The sequence below is a fragment of the Chionomys nivalis genome, chromosome 2, assembly GCF_950005125.1.
Source record: "Chionomys nivalis chromosome 2, mChiNiv1.1, whole genome shotgun sequence".
Classification (NCBI taxonomy): Eukaryota; Metazoa; Chordata; class Mammalia; order Rodentia; family Cricetidae; genus Chionomys; species Chionomys nivalis.
In genome coordinates this window covers 16,358,929-16,382,868 of record NC_080087.1, presented here as the reverse complement: position 1 = coordinate 16,382,868, position 23,940 = coordinate 16,358,929, and the positions used below count along the sequence as shown (strand labels likewise).

Here is a 23,940-nt window from a genome sequence, read left to right as displayed (position 1 = left end):
GTACATGGGGCTGGAGAGATGGCTTAGCAATTACAACCCTCACTGCTCTTACAGAGGACCCAAGTTCGGTTCTCAGCACCCATACAGTGGCTCACAACCACCCATAATGCCAGTTCTGGGCATGTGACACACTCTGATGCCATCTGAAGGCGCCAGGCATGCACACGTGCACACACATGCATACAGGCATTCTCTCATACACATAGAAAATAAAAATAAATATTTTAAAAATAGATGTCCAGAATTTGCACTAGGTAAGGTGTCGCACACCTTGAGAGGCTGAGGTAAGAGGCCAAGAAACTTGAAGACTGTGTGGGGCACTAGAGGAGACCTTGTATGGTTGTTTTGTTTTAATATACAAAGAAAAGATTAAGATTTGGGAAAGCAAAGGGACATGAAGCAGGCAGAGCATTATGGACTAGAAGCAATGTGAGCAATGGCACGTTGACAAGAAAGACTAGAGAACAGTCTCGTGGGTTGGCACATGGGGAAGAGACCGGAGTAAGGAGCAAAGCGATGAAGAGGCTGCTGTGCAAATGGTGTGGGCTCTGCATTAGGGCGTGTCCTTTCTCAGAGAGACAATTCGTTATTCTGCAAGCCCTCTTTGTCTGCTATCTATCACCTTTTCCTGGATGCCGAGTGAAAGCCCTCAGCATTAGCACCATCACTCCGAATGACCTTGACCTTGAGTGGATATAATACTTTACTGTGCGGGGGAGCTGCAGCGTCTGTTAGCACTCTGTTCCCTAGATCTCGGGATAACATATTTTGAGAGCTTAGCACTTGTCCACTGATGCCATGTGTTCTCCAGCTGAGTGCCATACCATGAAGGGCTGACAACAAGTTTAACAGCTTTCATCAGAATTATTTCATCTATTTTTAATTTCTTGAATAGGCTAAGCTCGATAGATTCTATAATTAGTGCTGTATACTTTAAAAAAGAATTCTGTGCACAATATAAACAGTCTACATGTTAGCAGAACTTGTTGGACTCCATGGGTTTTAAGAAGGAATGAGGACCCAGTGTTGGGAGGGTACAGAATGGAAGGAAATCTGGGAGGAGATGGGGAGAGGACTGTTTTGAACAAAATAAAATATGTAAAATTGTCAGAGTTAATAAAAAAACATTTTAAAAGTCTACATTGTATTTTCTGTTGTTATCAGGTAATACTATCATCAGGTTTAAATTCTATCTGAATTACATGGGACATTTTGGAAAATCAACCTTTAAAAAGGTCCTGGCTGAAAGAAAGCCGCCATCCGCTATGTTCAGCCCTGAGTAATTGCCAGGCAATGGTGGAGTGCTCGGAGTGTTTTCTCCACACTGGTCATGTCCAAACAAACAGAACACCAACTGGGGCATGAGCTACTGCTCCCATCTTCCTGGAATTCATTCAGACTCATCCCCCCCCCCCGCCCCCGTTTCCCTTGACAACAATCAAATCCCCAGCAGCTCTCAATAATCCAACGAGTCTTGCTTCAGTGTTATCTTCGAAAACAAAACAATCCTGGTTTTCTGTATATGCCATTAGGAATCAGCAGAGAAGGAAAAGCAGGTAAAAGTCAGTTCAGATTGCTCTGATTTTTTTTCTTTTTTCTTGTTTTTTGGTAAAAATTACTTTTCTAGTACTGGATATTTGAATGAATGCTAGTTACAAAGGATTCTAAAAACTACCTGCAACCATCCTCCAAAGAGGAAAATACCATTTTCTTGGCGAATTGAACTGTTTCTTCTCTCATTTCATCCCATGAGTCTGTGCATTCCACAGCCCCCATCTGTAATTTCACCAAGAGTTTAGAATGAAATAGAATTAGATCCCTATCCTGCTACCTAAATACGCATCACAAGAATATATCCCACAAAAGGAATATATTCTTTTGTGGGTTTTTTCGTCTGTTCAATATGATTTTCATTTTCTGATGCATTACAGAATTCTGCTTCAGTTAATTATGCTCTAAATTTTCTGGAATGCTCCTCCAAGCCTAGAGCACTTGGAACCAGGTTTGGCAGGCAAATGCAAGAACAGTTAAGGGAGGAAGATAAAACATGAAGCTCATTCCTGGGAAATTCCTGGAGGAAAGTCAGATTTCTAGTCTGAGAAAATGAGCTCACTTCTCCCCCTTGTGCCCAGAATGTCAGATGCTACCAGCCACGCATTTTCTTGAATGGGAGCATGGAAGAGAGAAATTGCCTTCTTCAGTTAATGGCTCATTCCAATACTTTTTCAAGCTGTGCCTAGTAAATTTGCAGTAATATAATGGGTTAAATGGACAGGTAATTAGTCATAGGAGTTTTTAGGGCCCTATCATGAAGTCCCTGCCTGACCCCATTATTGCTATTTTCATTTGATCTATTTATTTGCACTTGTTTTTCAGAAGGGACTCCAGAGTTGGTTCTTGAAACACACTTGAAATGAAGCACAAAGCCTGGTGGAGCCAAGTATTTCTGTTATTTGTCCCTAATAAATCAGAATCTTCCGGAGCAGGGTCTGACACAGTAAGTGTTTCTGTGACGAGACAAAGTCAATAGGATAAAACCCACACAAAATTTTAGCACGCAACCCATTCTTGTTTCCTACCCTAACTGCCTATCTCTCATTCTCTGTCCATGTTTACAGAAGCAAACAGCAATGGGGCACCAAAAGCAAACACATGACAGGGAAGAAGGTGAATTTAACTTCTGAGTCACATTGGAAAGATATGTAGCTGTGATCCAATATGTTTTTTATTTTTATTATCTTTTTTCTCTCCATCTCCCCTTACCCCCACCTCACCCCCACCCCCAAGTTTTCAATTTTTTCCCGGCAATCTTGTCTCCTTCCAATATACAGAGGATAACTATATGTTTTTCTTTGGGTTCACCTTATTATTTAGCTTCTCTAGGATCACAGATTATAGATTCCATGTCCTTTATTTATGGCTAGAATCCACTTATGAGTGAATACATACCATATTCATCTTTTTGGGTCTGGGTTACCTCACTCAGGATAGTGTTTTCTATTTCCATCCATTTGCATGCAAAATTCAAGATGTCACTGTTTTTTTTTACTGCTGAGTAGTACTCTAATGTGTACATATTCCATACTTTCTTTATCCATTCTTCCATTGAGGGGCATCTAGGTTTTCTTTGATGTCCTGTCTCTCCATTATCAGTGGGATGAAAGCTCCTCATTCTACCAGAGAAGAGGCATGTAGGGAAAGTTACCTGATTTAAGATTTAATTCAAGAGTCCTTTCCCAATGAGTTTTTGAGGTCATTTCCCTGCTAGCATTCATTTCCATTTTGAAGAGTACATCGTTTCCCTGTGGAAACAGCAGTTTGCTTTTGCCTAGTACATGAAGATGATGCTCACTAGCCTGCTCATCTTCTTATGGAGCAGTTGAACAGATTCTAATGAGGAAGGTCTTTGCCTTAAAAAAAAAAAAAAAAACAAAAACAAAAACAAGCAAAGTTGATGTTACTGATTTAAGAATGCAGCCAGCATGAGAATCAAAACCTGCTCTGCATATAAGAAAAGGCCCAGCTGTAAGGTTCTATTCTTTTTCCACGTTGGAAACCATGAGGTGGGCTGAGTGAGACTCTGATACCTCAAGTAAAGCTACTGAGGAGACCTCAGCTGGTAATATCTGTCCCACGGCCTCTTTCTTCGGGCTATAAGTTAAATTATTAGAGATGAGAAGACAAGGGAAGAAAAATGCACTATTTCTGAACACTTAGATGATTTCAAAGAGGCTTTTGAATTCCCAGTGTTCTGTGGTTCTAAACTCCCTAGCTGGTGCCCAGCTTTGGGGAAATTCCACTCTTCCTATTTGATAAACTTGCACCCTGGAGCTGGAGCCAAAGCCCCATGTGGTGCCAAGATCATCAGAATTGCTTCTCAGTATCAGTTCTAAGACAAAGAAAAAGAAATCAACACATAAGTATGATGTGCCATCCCCTAGTGTATGCTTTTATTTGGATGTAAGATATCTTTCATTTCTCAAGTGTGACTGGAACTGAGGCTCCAGGATGCCCCTTGGCACTTTTCCTGATGTGTCACCATCGAAAGCTCTGCTTCTCACAGCCAACAAGCTCGGGGCTCTCTAAGCTCTCTAATAAATGTTAGAAAGTTCCATGAGCTCCACACGCCCTGCAAGCAAGCTGCTTCTCCACTAGCTGGACCTCTCTTCCAGTCCTCAAAAGCCCGGAATTCTCTGTCTCATCTCCTGGTCTCTCTCTAGATTGCCAGCTCCAGATTCCCCCTCCGTCTCTGATTCTAAGTAAGGGGCTCCTTCCCACTCACTTCCAGCTTCCTGTTTGCCAGCTACTTGACTTACCTTTTAGGCAAGTATTGAAAAACAGTTTTCACAATTTCAATGGGGATCTGGCGAGCTCAATCACCCAAATGCATGCTTTGCAATGATGAGGATCTAAATATGGTCTTTGCTTGTTTGTTTTTGTAATCCCTGCGCTGTAAAGGTATAGGCACGTGGATTACACATGCTTGCTGGCCAGCTAGTCTAGCCTACTTAGTGAGTCCCAAAGCCTAGTGAGAGAAAATAAGGTAGCTGGTTCCCCAGGAATAACACTAGAAGTTGATCTCTGGCCTCTGCAGAAATGTACATGCATGCACGATCACACACATGAATGGGTAGCATGGCATACTTTTATATAATAAAGAAAATGGCGTTGATACAATTGAGGGCTCTCATACTCCTTAGTCATTATCTTTTCATTCCTATTAGTAAAGTCTTTTGGTTTTGCTTTCTTACTTTTTTTTTTTTTTTTTTGACAGGGTTTATCTGTGTAACAGCCTCTGGATATCCTGGAACTTGCTTTGTATAGCAGGCTGGCCTCAAACTCACAGAGATTCGCTTTCCTCTGCCTCCTGAGTGCTGGGATTACAGGCATGTGCCACCACACCTGGCTCGTCACCTGAGTCTTTTGAGCATACAGGAAAATGTATAGACATGGTGACGCGTGCCCTCTGCCCAGTGTTTCCATTAAAGAACTGCAGGATTACCAGAGTCCTTGTTTTCCTTTCTCCTCCACATCTGGAGGCTTGGTTCCAGTCCCCAGTCCCACCTCTACCCTCTTGCCTCAGCACAGAGTTGAGTTCTTTCCTATACCACAAACCTTTTTTTTTCCTTAGCTCACTAAGAACCTTCTAAGTCTCTTAGACTTATCTTCTACTGTGTGGGAAGAGGGCGGTGGCTAACACATCAAAATAATTTAACAGAAGAGCAAGTGCTGTGGAAAATGGAAACAGTGGTGTCAGCGAAGGATGACAAAGAAGGGGAAAGATCACCTCGGGCAGAGTCCAACTCAAGTCTCTTGGGAGCTGAACTGAAATCTGAAACCTGAAGACTGACAAAGGGTGGAGGGTTTGGATAGAGAGGTTGCAGGGTTCTGCCCTCTCTCCCTGTCCCCAAAGGTAGTCTGGGAATTACTCTCATGCCTTCACTTGCCTTCACTTTCCACACTAAGGGGTGTCTGGAAGCTTCACTAGTCTTTGCCCAAGGGAATTGCCACTCTAATACTGGAATCCAAGGACTTCATCTTATTCCTGCACTCTTGACTTTAAAAGGCTTACAAGAGAAACAGCGATTTTAGGCACGGCTGGGACTTTATTGACCTTATCTACGGTGTCACCGTTCTGGTCTAAGAATCCAGGCCATATACTCTTATAGAATTGGTGACCAGAAAAGGAATTTTTCATCTGGAAACTAACTTCTTGCATTAACTAATAAGTTATAGATAATCTGACTAGTTCCCCAGAGGCCTTTGTTAATAAGCAGGGCTCTTGTTCCAAATCACTCTTACCAAAATGCCGTGGTCCCTTCCCCACTCAGCCCGATACTTTATCTCTCTGCATTCTTATCTTGGCTATGTTTCATTTCAGTTGCCCTGAATGGAAGCTGCCTAAAAATTTCAAAAGTAGATAGTGTGTAAATCCCTCAGCACTAAGGCTGTCTAGACCATAGCAAGTAGCAGCCTCTGGCAAAAGTCTTGACAGTTCATCTTGGTTTTGTTGTTACTTGGACTTCTGCTGCATGGCATAAGTTAGCTGGTCTTCTTGGTAAAACTGTCCTGTCTTTTCAACTCTTTCTCACAAGATTTATACATATATATTATTTATTTGTATGTCTAGATGAGTACATTTGGTTAATCTTGTCTACTTCCTTGGCTTGAGCACACTGTAGTATCTTTATCCTTTAACACCACGTCTTCCTTCTGATGACCTCATGCACGAACACACGTATATAGAATGCACGTGCGTGTGCAGGCATGCACTTGTGGTCCCCCCTTTCCCCACACATCCGTTCAATTCAGATCAGTTCCACGTTTCCATTGCAAGCATCTCCTTTTCCTACATCAGTAAGAGACTTCAGTGTTTTTATCTCTAGCCCCAGTCTTTCTCTAAGAAAGACCCAATTCCTAATTCCTGCCGGGGGTGGGGGGTGGTCATTTGAATCTCAGAATTACAAGGGCACTTGTGGGTTCCCACTCTGTAAATTTCTTCCATCACATCTCTGCCACTGCCTGTCTCCCTTCAGCTCTTAGGCACAGCTTCCAAGGCAGCTCACCTTAGGAGCAGGCTGTCATTGTTGCAAAACCAGCTCCAGCAGGACAGCAAAATCTTTTACAACACCCTGTGCCCAATGGTCCCAATGTTACTTCGAAGAGTCCCAGTAAGAACTAAGATGAGCCAGCAGCAACTGTATGCCAGGGCATTCATTGCACACACAGTCTCTGATCAACTCCTCTGCCTTGAGATTTTATTGTTTCCATTATACACTGTGGTAATTTTGGTTGAGTCTAATGATTTCCCATGGCTTCTCTCCAGGAGGTGAAACACACCCATCCTCCAGGGGAACCACTCTCAGAAAGCACAAGTTTCTCCAATCATGCGAATTTCTGTGTGTGTGTGTGTGTGTGTGTGCGCGCGCGCGAGCTTGTTTTTTATCATCTTCATCCCATTCCACTTTTGATTGGCAGAAGGAAACAGCATTGCCACCTGGTTATTCTGACCTGGGTGCCTCTATGGGTGCAGTCCAAGTTCATACTTGATATTCCTGCAGCTTTTTAATTACAGCGTCTGTGAGAAGTCTGACACGTGTCAAACTTTATTTCATTCTTAACACATCATCGCTTTGTCTTTGACACTTTAGAGGGAGCTTATTTCCCAGATACTCAGGATTGAACCCTCCACATTGGCTCTCAGGCTCCCCCTGAATCCTCCGGTTCTTTTCAGAGGTCAGGCTTCCCTGTCTCTCACCTGGAGGAAGTTATGTGCCTTCTCCTCCCCAGTACACAGACCTGCCCGCTGGAGTGCCCTTCCCAAATCCTCCCTGCCATCCAAGATCCCTCCTTCCACAAACAGTGCTTGCTTATCAAGGAAACAGAACTTCCCACCCCGGAAAGACCACAGGCAGCACAGGTCTGCTTTCCCCCACCATCCTGCAAGTTCCTACATGGCTTAGGCTTTTGAAAATTGAGCCACATAATATTTTTAAATTTTCCCAGTCTCTCTCTCTCTCTTTCTCTCTCTCCCTTTCAAACAGCTTTCCTCATTCTTCCTGTAAGTCTAAGGAACTTTTAATGATAAAAAGTGTCTAATATCTTTTGACCTCATTTGAAACCTAAATAACAAAGAACAACTTCTACCTAGGGTTGAAATCTCATCTGCACTACATATATTCCTAATCACACATTATTTTAAGTCATGTTTACACAACTATTCTGTAGGACTGTAGTGAGCATATGATATTGTTGCTTTTATTGCGATTTTGACTTGACTCTCCAAACTTTGAAACCAATACTGTGACATGAAGCCATGGAATTATTTTTCACTGATGAAAACAAGAGCTGGGTTCAATCCTTCCCCATATATTTCTGAAAATTTCAATGTCACGGGGTTGGAAAATTATTCTCAAAACTTGAATTTTTCTATAGGTCAGATTTATGAATATATATATATATATATATATATATATATATATATATATATATATCTCCCAGTACCCTTGTAATTAAACCTTTAGCTCAGAAGACAGCCAGACTATAACACTGAAATAATATCTTCAAGTAAACACATTCCACTGTGTATTGGAGTGGCTCTCTGAAGGTCAGACATCGATTGAAAAGGGCAATGAGTCAGCCTTTATATGCAACAGAGTTCTACTTTTGCTAATCATTCTTTTAGCAATTTTTTTTTCAAGGATAGAATGTGCTCATCTATATCTTCAGGCAGAAGAGTTACTAACAATTTCTAAATTCAAAAAGATATTCTGTATTTCTTCTATTTAGACCACCTATATTGGATAATAATGTTTTCCTGAGGCACAGGACCGAAATAATTAGGGTCTCATCATAAACTCAACAAATAGTGACACACAGAATGGCCTTATTATGAGGTCTTTGGGATTCAAAAAACAAAATAAAACAAACAAACAAACAAAAAACCCCACAACTGCTATTATTTTGTGGACACCGTTCCCTCCAGTGTCAAAATATGTGTTTGAGTCTGTTCCTTTTGGAAATTTATAATCAACATTCAGTCTGCAACATGGAGTTTTTGCCAATCACAACACTCTGGGGATTTGCCAAGTACCTTGTTACTGCCTCAACAGTTGTATTCAACTAACTTGTCCAAGATAGAGATTCATCCACTACTAAAATCCCACATCTTCCTCAGACTCCTCTGCCCTATAAGTGCTGGACTCTGTATTGTGGTTCTCAGTCCATTCCCCATGGGGCATTGCAGTCTCCAAGACCTAAGTATTGAGTGCCTTTGTTTATATAATTCTTGAGCTAGGAATGTCTTTCTTTGCTTATCAAAATTCTATCTTTCCACACTTAAAAAAAGGAGTCACAATCTCAGATTCTAGTTTAATTATCTAACATGATTTCAGTTCTTGAATTTATGTGGCATTTTATTTCTCTCCTAGACTATTTTAATAATAAAATGATACATATCTTCTTTCTTCAACTCATCCTCAGGATCCTTGAGACTCAGCTATGTCTTATTTAATTTTAGTATTCCCGGTTGCAGATCAGGGCTCCAATTACACAATGAATTAATTAAGATTAAGGAGGAAGGACACAGAAGAGGTGAAACTGATGAGTAGCTGAACCTGAAGGGAGCACGGAGGTTGGATGTGAACACTCAAAAATTTAACCCAGACTCCTCTCTCTTTCTATCAGGTGGGCTTGCATCTAGCTTAATTTTTGAGATTATACCCTGTGAGCGCTACTCTCAGGTCCATGTTCTCCATTTTCCTCCTGAAATCTAACCGGACGAGAGTTGTTTTGGGGCTAAGTGGTCAGAGGCAAGCATGCCAAGTACCAAAGTTGATTTCAGTTATAATCAGCAGCTTCACCGAGTGACCAGTTTTGGCAAGCCTACTAAGCCATAAGTACACATTCTCTTTAAGATAATGATGGTGACAATTAGTGAAGAAGTTTCTCCACATACACTTGACACTCCCCTGAATCTTAATAAACAGTTTAGATATTAAGCCACTGAATGGTCCTGCTATTCAATAAAGAGAAGCTTAGTTTGCATATTAATTTACTGATGCTATTCCCATATACAAATGGGCGAGTCTACATCATAAAACCAGAGCTGATCTTATGCATGTCAGATATACAAATAGTAGCATATAAAAAAGAAAAACCTGGCAGAGATATTTTATCAATGGGACTGAATTTCAGTAACACTTATAAAATTTTGTCAACCATTTCCAGTAACCCACATACCAGGACAAGAAGTGCTTCCTGCGTTTTTTTCCCCCTTCCTGGAACTGACATTTATTTAATGGAATTCTACCTCATGACAGCCTACTTGCATCACTCCGATGTTTAGTCAACGAAATTACTGAATTAATGGAGAAAATTACCTTCTTAAGACTGGGTTTCACGAAGTCTCAAAAACAGAAGTGGTTACATAACGCAGCAGTTATATAACATGCGGTGAACAGCATTATATTCCCAAAGACAGTGAGTTTTCGCTGCGAGCTGCATTTTTCTGACTATAGCCTTGCCCCTCTCTGCTTGGATCACTGTGACCTCATTGGCACCGCCTCTTTATTTCTCAGCTATGCCACCTTCTGTTCCCCAAACACTAGGCTATGGTCATACAAACATCATGCCGGTTGTTTGTCTTTCTATCCATGGATAAAAACACACATACATCCCCGTATTGAGCCATGAATCATCTACTCCAGATACTATACTTGGGAAATAATTCCAATCTATAAAAATTTCTATCTCTTGGCTTTCAGCATGAAATAATTACGTAGGCATATTTTTCAATGAACTCACTCATCTTTATAAAATAGGTAAATCATTAGATACTGACTTTACTAAAGATCATTTTATCTAAACCATTTCTTCACCAGTGAAAACTGGGTTTGTTTGCTATGAGTAGATAAAGGAAACGAGGCCTTCTATAGCTTGAGTGAAAATTGCCAACATTCGTTATTTATAACTTCACACAGACAGGACAAACTGGACAGTTTATCCTTGGATACCAAACAAATAATGAAATAGCATTGAGTTTTATCTTAATTTTTGTTGCTGTTTTAATTTGTCCTGATAGAATGAAGCATTTGTGTTCAAATCATCTGATGAAAGTTTATATTTCAATCCTGAATAACATAAAATGGGGCAAACAAGATGGCAGAACAGATAAAGGTTCTTAGCACACAAATATGAAGCTCTGAGTTCAATGAAGCATGAGTGATAAAAACCCAGAGACAGATATTGGGGTTCAACCTGAAGGTCAGAAAACCAAAATAGCCAGCCACTGGCTCTTACCTCTACCTCAGCCAAAAATGGTTATCCTGCCTCCAGGAATCCTTAGAATGAGACTAAGCCTGTCTCCTCCTGTTTTATAATCTTCTCTAGTGCTGGGACTAAAGGCGTGCACCCCTACCACCTGATTTCTGTGACAAACTAGTGTGGCTACTGGGATTGAAGATGTGTGTCACCACTGCCTGGTCTGTATGGCTGACCAGGGTAGCTGTTTTACTCTCTGATCTTCAGGCAAGCTTTATTTCTTAAAATACAAATGAAATATCACTACAGTTCAAGCCCTGAAACCCATGATGAAGGGAGAGAAACAACTTGAGAAAGTTGTCCTCTCATGTTCACACGTGTGTGCAAGCATGAGTGTGCACACATAGTATTAATAATAAGCAAATATTTAAAGCATAAAATAACAGTAAATGTCTTTGTGTTTTTGATATGTTACTAACTAAAAAAGAATTTATATTCCTTCTTCCTCAATTTATATATTTCAAAATAATCTGTGTGTGAGCGTGGGGAGATGGCTCAATGGGTAATGTCCTTGTAGACATTTGAGGATCTGAGTTCTGATCCACAGTTCCACATAAAAACTAAACAGCTGGGTGCAGCCATGCATATCCACAACCCCGGTGCTGAGAAGGCTGAAAGAAGCCAATTGTAGTGACTCCCTGGTCACCTAGTCTCCTCAAAACTATGAGGTCCAAGTTCAATGAAAGTCCTGGAAAATATGATGGCGTTATTGAGGAAGACATTCTCTAATGGTCATATCAGCCCTAGTGGTAAATACACCACCTACATACACACACACACACACACCACACTTACAACACACTCATAAAACACACACACACAGAGTCATACTCTTCCTTGTACTTTGACTAACAATACTAACAAGGGGCAGGGAAGTCAAATGTCAAGCTTCACTAAATCACAGGTAGGAAAGTATGACTGTCGCAGCTCCCAGTTGAGCATCCAGTGCTGTGACTTACTGGACACTCTGATTCACAGAGCATCATTGCAGGAAGGTGTGCCCGCTGATAAACGTCACGTGTGACGATATATTGCTTCATACAGGTCTACGCCTCAGGGCCTCCAGGAAAACTCCTACTTTTTTTTTTTTTTGCCTTGCTCCTGTCAATCTTGGCCACACACGACTGAGACAGTCACGGGTGGAATGTGGCACGGTCATGCTGAGCCGTGATTTATGAAAGAACTAGGTCCAAACTCCAAATTAGCACACGCTGTTATTAACAGCCCATTCGGAGGTTTAATGACAAGCAAGTTCAGTCTAGTGGATGACAGGGGTTCCACTGATCTCCAAGTTCATTCATTCCTAGTGTGGACATCTTTTACTCCCACAAATAAGCTGACTAATGGTGTGTGCATAACGTTGCTGAGCGAGATCACATCTTTGCTATTCTATAGATAATATCAAAGCTTCGAAGTTCAGGATAAATCTGGGGAGTCGGTTGAGAAATCACTCTAGTGATTACAACAGATCAATTTTGAAGATGTTTTTATGTCTCCAAAATCAATTTTTTTCTTTCTCAAAGGAGTAGTCTGGCATCACAGCAAATGCCTGTAACTCCATCATACAGGAACACAGGGGCAATAACATTGGGAGGTAAATGCTATCCTGGGCTACCTACTGTGCTCAAGGCCAGCCTGAGCAATGGGAGACCCTGCTTCTCTCTCTTTTGGTCTCTCTCTCTCTCTCTCTCTCTCTCTCACACACACACACACACACACACACACACAAAAATAAATAAATAAATAAATAAATAAATAAATAAATAAAACAAAGCTGATTAATTAATTAAAAAGGGAAACATTCTTGATTTGGAACCTCTATTCTGTTTCTCAAGAGCATTCATTTTCTAAGATGGAATTGGAACAGCATCAGAAGGGAACCGTGTGTAGCATTCTAATGCACAGGAGACACAGGCCCAATAGCACATGGGCAGGATGCTGGTTCATAGGACCCTCTGATGCCTACGTTCCAGGACACCTTAAGCCCTTTCTGGGTAATCACCCCAAAGGCACCTTTAAATGGAGGAGGGGCATATGAGGGGTGCAACAGGAACTAGCTCTTCTCCCTGGAAGCTCACTCAGAGGCTTGGGGCTGCTGTCTTTGGCCTCTTACATGTGGTGACTGTTGCTCAATCACTGGCCAGGCACCAACAAAGCCACTTCCTGCTTCTTTTCTGGTCTTTGAGTCTCTCCTTAGCAGTTCCCTTGCCCTTTAGAGGTAGTGGCTTCTAAACTTCGAGGTCAGCTAACTGAAATTCCTAAACCCTAAGGAAATCCTTGCCTATTGCTCCCATATGGTATTCAGGGGTGACTTGGACACTTAAAGCGTGAGTCCTATCAGAAAAAATTAAAAGAATGTGTTGAAGAAATATACGTGGATTTATTAGACACAGGGGTTATATTTAGTTAATCTTTGCATCTAAAATTCATACCATGGAGCCTAATATAGTAACAACTGGAAATATGTATGACTGAAAAATGTTTAATTCAATGGTTAGGCAAACTAGTCCGAGAAAGAAAAAAAACAAGAAAAGAACAGGGAGACAAACTTGTGCATAAATCAGGGCCCCTTGGTTAAGAGAAGGATTTTTTTAAAAATTGATATTTATTGAGCTCTACATTTTTCTCTGCTCCCCTCCCTGTTTCTCCCCTCCCCTTCAACCCTCTCCTAAGGTCCCCATGCTCCCAATTTACTCAGGAGATCTTGTCTTTTTCTATTTCCCATGTAGATTAGATCTATATATGTCTCTCTTAGGGTCCTCATTGTTGTCTAAGTTCTATGGGATTGTGGTTTGTAGGCTGATTTTCTTTGCTTTATGTTTAAAAACCACTTATGAGTGAGTACATGTAATACCACTTTGGGGTATATATCCAAAGGATGCTCAATTGTGCCACAAAGACATGTGCTCAACTATGTTCACAGCAGTTTTGTTTGTCATAGCCAGAACCTGGAAACAACCTAAATGTCCCTCGACCGAAGAATGGATAAAGAAAATGTGGTACATTTACACAATGGAGTACTACACAGCACAAAAAAATAACGACATCTTGAATTTTGCAGGCAAATAGATGGAGCTAGAAAACATCATTTTGAGTGAGTAACCCAAACCCAGAAGACAAGGACTTTTAAGAAAGTAAAATCTTTCATATGTGTAACATCCGTATGTGTTTATTTAACTGCAGTAGAGTATCTAATGTTTGTAGACAGGTTGCCAATCCAAGGGTCATTTATCCCCTCGCTTACTCCTTCAGCATTTTTGAAAATTATCATTTTCAACATCATAGATAGCGGTGCTCATAGGGCTAAAAAGAGCTTGAGGCTAAACTTCTGGTTATTCTCAGGAAAAGCTTTGGATCTGCCTACAAGTTACAATCCCTGCTTTTAAAATCCCTGCCATTTTCATGTATTGATTACACCTGTTATTTAAACGAAATGTCAAACATCAGGCTTTAATTTTGGCTAACTGAATTAAAAGTTAAGTAGGTGCTCCATGCTCAGCAGTAGATGGCCAACACAAAATGAGATTAATGGTGTTTTTGTAGATTTGTTTTTAATCTTACTGGTTTTTGGCTTATATATTATGGTTTCATGTTTTTATGGGTTTCAGTTGTGTGTGTTTCTTGTGTTTTTTCTTTTTGTTATTTTTCTTTATTTGCCTGCTTTTTATTTTTTATTTACAGGGTTTCTTCATGTAACAGTCCTAGCTGTCTCGGAACTTGTTCTTGTAGATAAGGCTTGAACTGACAGAGATCTTTCTGACTCTGCCTCGCGAGTGCTGGGATTAAAGGCGTGCGCCACCGACTGCTTGTTTGTTTTCTAAAGGGTGGGGGGCATGGAGTTGGGTAGAAGGGTGAGAGGAAACTATAATCAGAAGATTGCACAAGGAATTATCTCCAATTTAAAAAAATAATACAAAGCTGAGTTGGGGAAACATAGATGAGGGGTAGATATCTTGGACTAAACTCGACTTAATAATTAGATAGACAAGGTCTTTCTATGTAACGCCTGTGGCCTTGGACTTGCTGTTGCTGTATAGAACAGGCCGGCCTCACACCCACAGAGATCCTCTTGTCTGTTTTTTATGATTCTACAGCTCTTGAATTACAACCTGTATATCTCAATAGCCAATCAGCAGTACTATAAAAAAAAAAAGTCTTTGGTCCAATATAAGGAAGTAAATATTTGCTTTGTGAACCACACTCATTGTCTATAATAAAATTACATTTATTGACAAAGGGATTTAAAAGAAAATGTCGCAAGCAGAGTTAAAAAAGTCAAGGAGATTTTGGACGTAAACACCTCTCGCCAGAATTCCCAATACAAGACACTTGTACAATCTTTATGAAAACTCTGCAAATCTACATCAGTAACAACTCAGATTTAGTTCTGCTGGAAACAGGATTTTATTTCCCATAGCTTTGTTCATAAGGTCCTCCCGCCCATGATTAGAAAGATGTTCAGGCTCACTCCTGAACCACTGGGGTTTGACTGCAGTGGGTAAATGGAAAAACCTGATGATGATAAAATCCTATGCTCAGCTGTTTATTGAGTTCTTAGAGAATGTCATAGATTTTCCAAGTTCAGTGATTCAACTTTGCCAACTAAGTTTGTCAAAAGCCACAGAACTTTAAAAGTCAGAACTAGAAGTCATAAGGTCATCGCTTTGTGCAGGTGAGGTGTCTCAGCATGTAAACATGCTTGCTGGGCAAGCTTCAAGGCTGAGGCTGATCCTGGAAACCCAATAAAGATGGAGGGTGAAAACTGACTTCAAAGTTAACCTTTGACCTCCATATATGTCATGGCACTTTCTCTCTCTCTCTCTCTCTCTCTCTCTCTCTCTCTCTCTCTCTCACACACACACACACACCCATTAATGAAATCATTCATAAAATTAAGTTTTTTAAAAAGCCCACTGATTCAGAAGATACACTGTGGCAGTTTGAATGAGAAATACTGCCCACAGGTTTGTGTAATTGAAAGCTTGCTCCCCATCTCCCCAGCTTGTGGTGCTGCTTGGGAGGCTGTGAGCCTTTGGGGGTGAGTGGGCGGAGTCTTGCTAGAGGAAGCACTTCCCAGGAGCAAGCTTTGAGAGTCTGTGCTCCTGCAGCCATGCCTTCCCTGTCCCTTCAAACATTCAGCCCCCTGAAATAGAAGCCGAATACACTCTTCCTCAAGTTGCTTATGCTCATAGTGTTTGCTTACAGGAGCAAACAAATAATTAATATACACACTCTGGATATGAAAGTCATTAGTGCACATTAATGTGGTAAGTTAGCCATCTGCTTTTAAATATGTAAATTTTGCATGCAGCTGAAATTTAGGGACAGGATATGACCTTAACCAGACATGATTTTATAATTCTTTTTTTTTTTTTTTAAATGAAAATTTCACTGACTCCCCTCCTAGGATCTCTATCATGCCCATTTTCTTTTCAATCTATTAAAACTGGAAGTTCCCTTTATGACATCAACAAGGGATGGAAATAATCTGTGCAAGTCCAGGAACTCTTCATACTGGGCCATCTGTACTAACATGCATGCTTGAGGATAATTCAGGGATTGGTTGCTTCCGAAAGGAACCGAGCAGGCTGGCGTGAAAGCCCAGACACCGGGGCACGAGTTCCAAGAGCTGTTCTTCCCTGACTCCTCAGCTGCTCGGGCTCCAACCCTCAGGGTTAACCACAATGATTTCTCTAATGTTTGCCTCACACACTCTTTGCCAGGGAGCGTGTTCTTTCCTCATTTGCGCTTCCTTTGTAAAAGGGATTGCTATCATCATTCAAGGAATGAAAAGAATAGCATTACAGACACAAACAAGTTGGCTTTGAAGAAAAAAAAAATGATTACAAGCATGTCATAAGGTCATTATCTCGCTTAGTAAAAGGTCAAGAATTAAAAAATATTAATTTCACCTGCCAACTTAGCAATGATTTTTTGAAAGAAAAAACGTTGATGAGATTAGATAGTGTACCTATCAAACCTAAAGGGAAAAGGTGCATTACAGACATGCATAAAAATTAGGGGAAATTAGCATACATGACTTAAAATAGGAAAATACTAGAAAGAACATAAAAGCTCACAAATACAAAAATGGACAGTAAATTAAGTTACTCATAAAATGGAATACTTTGCAGTCACTATATGATACTAACACACAGAAGCATAACAAGGCAAGGGGAGTTTCTCTTTTTTGTTAAAAAAAAACAAGAATGACACATCAATTATTCAAATGATGGTATGGTATAAGACAAATTGTGGTCAAGTATATCTCCTGTCTGTGCGTTCTATCTGTGCTTAAAGCTGTCCCAGGATCTCTGCACAGAAGGAAACTGAGGCTTGGGGAAGATGAACAACAAATGGAGGAATCAGGACATAAACCAAAGATGTCTTGACCAAATAATTCTGTTTATTATATCCACATGTGTCCTCATTTCATATAAATTCTTGTGTTCCAGGAGATCTAAAATAAGCAAGTATGGTCTTATCACCAGAATTCAAAACTCGAAGTGTTATATCAGGAGAATGTATTTACAGTTCTAGAACTTGCTTCTGTCAGGTTGATTGACAGTAAGTTCCTGGGATCCTCCTGTCTGTCTTTCTGAAGCCCAGGGTTGAGGTTACAGGCATTCAGAACATGCCTTGTTTATATGTGGGTGCTAAGGGATCTGAACCCAGGTCCTCTTGCTTTCAAAATAAGCATTCTTCCCACCTAAGCCATCTCCCACCACCGTAGTTTTTGAAACAAGGTCTCTCGTTGATCCTGGAGCCCACAGTTTCAGCTAAGTATGTCAGAAGGCTTCTTTGAGCCATGTCAATTTTTCAAAGTTAATTCAGTTAGGAAATATTTAATACTTCCCCTTTCTTAGTTACTATGCTAGGTGCTAGCAGAGCAGCCTGGATAACAATCTAAGTTGTTTTCTTTCTTGTTTTTTTTTTTTCAAAGTTACTATAGTGTCTTCAGAGGATAAACGGAGACAAGAGAGACAAGAAAGATGGCCAGTGTATCCATCAACCTCACATCAAACGTCCCACTGTCTACTTAGAGGAAGTGAGGCATTTGCTTTAAAAGCTCCAGGAAACCCCATAACACGGTCTTTAGTAATCAACAGATAAACTCATTGATTCTTGCATTTCCCTTCTGGAGAGTGAAGTATCTTCATTGTTCTATAGACAGAACTAGGGAATTCAAATCCCCGCAGAGATGCTATAGGAAGGGTTCCCATCCCTGTCAGGCTTCACTGCCGATGACTGCTTCTCTGGGAAAGTCCGTGCAGTTCAGCCAATGGACTTGCAATGCACGATCCCGTACTTCCATAGCAGAACATGCACACCTAAGTTCTTCCTTACCCTCCAGTCTGTGAGTCAGCAGAATGCTCAGTGAGGAGGATCCAAACCATTCACTTTTACTTAGCTGTTTAATAAAGTCAAATAGAATGTAGTGTTTTATTTTCAAAGTGTCTGGTCCTGGGGTATGCTAGGGAGATTTCTTTATTATGAAAATGCATAAGAAATCTTTAGGAATGATGATGGGTTTAGACCATTGACACGGTGAGCTTAATTGAGCTAAATCCTGATGGGGTGGTCATCCAAAACCGAGAAGGAAAGGCCATTTATTTGCCTTAAAAAATGAGCACAGGGCCCAAAGTAGGGACTAACCCAAGGAGAAATGGAGGCAGCACAGCTAAAAATAGTAGAAAAGGGCAAAAGGAACACCTTACACTTTGTGTTTTAAAGAGAGTGCCTTTCTTTATCTTTTGGAGACAATTTCAAGAGGGAAGATGGCTACCGGTGATCTGGGTTCAGGCATTATTCCCAAGGACAGGCATCTCATTGACAAAATATACCTTTTTCTGTAATAATAAACACTTGTTTTCTTAGCTTCCAAAACTGTAAATAAACCTCATCTATGGCCCCTAAATACAGTCCATATGATTATAAAATAATAAATAAATTTATGTTGCTATGAGTAGACTAATTACTGTTTTAGTTCATGATAACGGAAGAAGCTGCTTCATAATAGTAACTTAAGGGTAGGTCAAACTTCTCAGTCATGTGACTTGATGAATATGAATCACCCTTTGATTAGTTATCAGTGTTGCAATGCATGTCCCATGCATAACTGCTACTGTTACTACGACAGACTTCAGAAATGCATACAAAGAACCTAAAGAGCTTCACGGTTCGCGGATTCTTTAATACGTACAGCGCCTAGCTGAACCTATGAGGAAAACATCAACTTCATTAGAGGAGTAAAATTTATTTCTCACTTTCCAATTAAATTCTTTCCAGAAAGGTTCACCACCCTGAAAACCAGTGCCTGAGCGCCGGAAATGCAGATGGACCAATCTCAGAAGTGTTTATCCTAGATGGAAACCAAAGTAAGGTTTCTCTATCTGTGATAGCCAACCCATGATGGACAAAATCCCGTTCATTGTAGGCCCCCCCCCCCCACACACACACACTCCCCTTTAAGGAGATGGGAAGGTAGAGCTAAAAAAGCTTGCAAAGTTCTCCAGACAAGACAGAGAAGGATGAATTTACTGAAGGGTCAATAGAGAGCAGGGAGTGTTGGAAATACTATGTTCAGAGCCAGTGGCAGGGTTCCTGGGCAACCAGAATCTCTCAAGTGAGCCTGCATCCCCAGCTCTCAGTGGAGGAAGAGGACACACGGACGGACGGGGACACACACACACACACACACACACACACACACACACACACACACACCACGGCTGGTCTCGCACCGGTATATTTTAAACCAGGTGACCCACTGCTCAGTCTCTCTGGGAGCCTTCAGACTCTCAAGTGAATGGGGCGGACTGCCTGGGACACGCAGCAAGCCGCCTTTAGCTAGCCTAGAGCAGGTCCCCACCCGATGCTCTTGTCCTTCCGCCATCCGCAGGTTCTCCGACATTTTCCACCAAGACAGAAGAGGAGACAAGAGGAAAGTGTCTGCACCCAGCCTCTGCGGCAGTCGGAGAAAAGAGAGGAGGAGGAGGGAAGCTAGTGAAGAGGCAGCTAGAAGCGGTGATCCAAGCGTAATCAGGAGAACCAGCTCCCACAGCAAGGAAGTCTGTGATGCCACCCAGCGGGGCAGCGCTGAGGGCTGGTGGGCGTTCCTGGTCCTCACCGCCCCCCACCCCCTTGTGGATGTAAAACCGACCCAGTGCCATGCACTTCAGAACTCGCTTTCTCTGGACTAAGGGATGGGGGAGGAACAAAAGAGACTCTCACCTTCTGCACACACACGCGCACACACACACACACAAACGCACACACACGCACGCACACACGCACAGCAGCTGTTCAAGGTATCTGTAAAACCATCATCTGCATCTGAATCGCTTATTGTCCCTAAAGGCACCAAAAGATAGAGAGATGAGACCATCCAAGGTGGTTCGCGGTTGAAACCAAACAGCCACGAAAAGCCTGGGGACCCCAAACCCCTGCGCGCTCCCCCCTCCCGACACCGCAGAGCCGTCTCACCTCCAGGTCCCCGAAGGTGCTGAGCTCTCTCTCTGCGGGAGCGTGTACACCGAAGCCGCGACCGGGCAGGACAGCGGTCCAGCCCCTCTGCAGAGCCGGGGGAAAGCTAGTGGACCGAGCCCTGAGGCGGGCCACGCGGGATTCAACTTCGCGGAGCCACGGGGCGGTGCTGCCCACAGAGACCCGCACACCCCCACTGTCTCACCAACCAGCGCACTGGCGACAGACGCCCCCTCCGCCCACTCTTTTCTACACCTCCCCCTCGCCGTGGAGGGGGGAAGCAAAATGAAAAAAGAAAAAAAATCAAACCCACCCATCAATGCAAAGCAGATATTTTTATGTCATTTCTTATCCTCTCGGGGATTCAGAGGTCGCACCTTACCGGGTGGCCTGGGATGTGGGTGAGCGCACCGGGGTCCGAGGGCGCGCGAGGCTGGGCTGCTCCGTCCTCTAGAGGATCCGGCTTGCTGCCATCCGCCCAACTTCAGCACCCGGCGACGGAGAGAGGGAGCCAGGCCAGCCGAGAGCTGAGAGGGAGGAGGCTGGGGTGGGCGGGGAGGGAGCGAGCAGCTCGCAGCGCATGCGTCTCGCAGCCCCTCGCCCCGCGCGGCCGGAGGTGAGGCTTCCTCCCCTCCCGCGGGCGCGCGGCCGTGTGAGTCACCGTCGCGTCCCTGCCTGGTGTACCCGCCCGGAGCTCACGGTGTCTCGGTGCCAGGCAGCTCTAGCGACATCAGTGGGGAGGCTCGGGGTGCCTTCCTGGAAAGGACACATTGTAAAGAGGACCCTCCTAATTTGCTTTCACCCACAGCCGAAGTAGTGTTCTCCTAGTCCCTGGGACCAGGCTTGCAGGTCTTTCAGGCACGCAGGGCGCCTTAGGCTTGGGTTGGCCTCAGTCCTCTCATCTGGGAGATTCAAGACAGTGTAAAGTTAAGTAAGTCTGAGTCTTTTACTTTATTGATGTCTTACCCCAAAATACCCAAGGCAAAATACCCTAGGCGCTCTCTGGTCTTAGGTGTATGCACCCTCTGGACCACTGGAGCTAGGGTTCAGTGAGAGAAATTTTTAAAAAAAAGCAATAGTCAAGAACTCTTAGCGGGGTGTGGAAACCTGGGGCCTAAAGCATTCTTATAGGTAGGACCACTTGTCGGGCACAGGAATTGCTAATCTTTCTTTTCCCCAGCAGAGCCCAATTTGAGGATGCAGGAGCCTTGGAATGCACTAGATTGCATCTCCTGTGATTAGACTGAAGTGTTTCTGAGGGGGAGCAAGGAAAGCGGATGTCTGTCTCTCTCAACTGGGCATCTGTGGGAAGAGGAGTGTGTTCCCCCAGGAATGATTAGACCCTTTCCTTTCACCTAATTAGAACTGATTGCTTGTAGGTGTCATGTGACGGCCCCCTGCTGGGATCCTCCTGTAGCAAATACTGTCTTTGGTATTCCTTCAATTAATATAACTCAGTGTGTCTTTTCTTCAGCGACACCCTTGGCTTTGTGTGCTAAGGCCCCGAAAATGCACTCCAGAGAACTGATCCACAGACTCTACTGGTCTGTAACACAGTAAATACAGAAATGGAGAGGGAAATTTAGAAATTTTTGTAGGAATTTACCATTGCCATGGCATCCAAGTGCTTCAGTCAGTTGTAGTTGGCCTGCTGTATTTTAAGGGTAATTCATTTGTTGTTTGTTGTTGGAGATTATGAAAGTTCATTTTACTCATTATGGCCTCTCTAACATATCACAGAACGGGGATTCACAGACAACAGAAACTAACCGTCACAATACTGGAGAGGGTCAGAGAGTCCAAGGTCAGATGTGGTCAGATTGGGTGTTTTTTGAGGGGTTAAGTACTGACATATGGAATGCTTTGTCGTCACATGCTTGGAGGAAATAAGACAGCCCTCTGGTGTGGCACGTATAAAGACCACTACGTCCATGCATGCTGTTTCATCCATGTCATCTAACCACTTTGGAAGCCGACACCTCTGAGCTCAATTACTTTGGGAATTAGGGTTTCAATGCAGGGATTGACGGAGACAAGTGTTCTATATTATTGGCCCATAATGGACCAAAAAAAAAAAAATCTCCGAAAATGGAATGAGCAGTAGGGACTCCTTCACATCACCCTCTTACCCATGTATCTTTAATCTAATGAGTTTTGTTGACCCACCTTCGTTGCAGAATTACAGCCATTAATAGTTCTTGAACAACCACCTTTACTTCGACAGCAATCATTATTAGTATTCATTGAGCAATTAGTTCCTGCTGGATACTGGCCTAAATTCTTTTCACGTGTTTCTTCTTCTCTCTGCACAACAACCCCACAAGGTAGATACTATTATTATCACGTTTAACAGGCATCTCAGAAAGTGAGCGGCGGAAATCCACCCCCTCCAAACCTGTTCCTCCTTGGATTGTTCAGCCCAGTTATCCAATCCAAAAATGTAGAAGTCATCCTTGCTTTACCTCCTGGCCTTCATCCTCATTCAGTAAATTAGCAAGTCATATTTTCTCTACCTCAAAAATACATACTTAGTTTGTACACTCTGTTCCCTCTCTACCACGATAGCCTTGATCCAACCCAAAACTGTCTCTCACCTGGCTAGCTCAAGGCCTTCTATTTGGATTCTTTGTTTTCTCCTCCCCAGACACTCTAAATAGCAGCTTAATGATCTTCTAGAGGCATACAGATCGTGTCATGTGCCTGCTGAAGATCCTCCAGTAGTCTTCCTTGTATTTTAAATACAGTACATGATCCATCTCTTACTGTGGGAGGTTCTGTTCAATAGCCTTCCAGCTGTATTTGCTGTTATCTTGCTTTTATGGATCATAGCTATGATTTCCTGACTGCATAGGCCTGACAGCATATGGTACCTTTTGTTCTTTCTTCCTGGAATCTATGCGTGTACTTCCTTACATAGGAGACTATTTAATACCGTGGAGGCATCTACTCCTAAGAATGGCCTGATAGGACCACCATGCAAACTGATCCAATGAGGCTAACATTTTTTTTTTCTATTTAGAAGGATCCCCTTGCCTTGGTTCATTTTATTAAGGAAATACTTTTTCAATATTCAAATTAGTTGTTAGTCTCTACCTTTTTACCCCATATTAGAATAAAATCTTCCAAAACTTCACTTTTTCTCTGTTGCGTCTCTGCAGTTCAGAACAAGATTCAGCACATAATATCAACTTGGAGACTACCTATTGAATGAATAAATGGTTGATAGAATAAATCACAAGCCTGGAAAAGGTGGCTTTGTTGTTTTCTGTTGGTTCTTCTTGGAGTCCAATGGCTTCTCACCAGAATCTGTTGTTTCTAAACACATACAATAGAGAACACCATTTCCTCTGCCCAACCTATATGAAAGATGGCGCCACGTGGCACACATCCAAACTATATGCAAGGATCAAGTTCCAACAACAAACTTTAAAACAACATTCTGCAGTTTCTCTTTTTTTCCATTATGAAGAATTAAACCTGTGGCCTACTGCATGCCAGGCAAGATCTCTGCTACGGAACATCCCCAGCCTTCTTTTAAAGTCTTTATTTGGAGACTAAGTTTCACTAAATTGTCCAGGCTGTCCCTGAATTCACTCTGGACTATGTGTACCTTGAACTTGCAATCCTCCTGCC

General features: G+C 42.3%; 1 protein-coding gene across 4 annotated transcripts in view; it reads right to left on the bottom strand.

The window, feature by feature from the left end:
* Rgs17 (regulator of G protein signaling 17) overlaps positions 1-20,833 on the bottom strand; it is an 86,394-nt gene extending 65,561 nt beyond the window's left edge. The window contains exon 1 of one of the 4 annotated variants that reach the window (XM_057762215.1): positions 20,690-20,833. The gene's annotated coding sequence lies outside the window, so the exon portion shown is untranslated. Of the gene's footprint in view, positions 1-9,881; positions 9,938-20,307; positions 20,358-20,684 lie in introns of those variants that run through there. The other 3 variants (XM_057762216.1, XM_057762218.1, XM_057762217.1) reach the window with 3 other exon arrangements.
* Between the last annotated feature and the right edge of the window lie 3,107 nt (positions 20,834-23,940).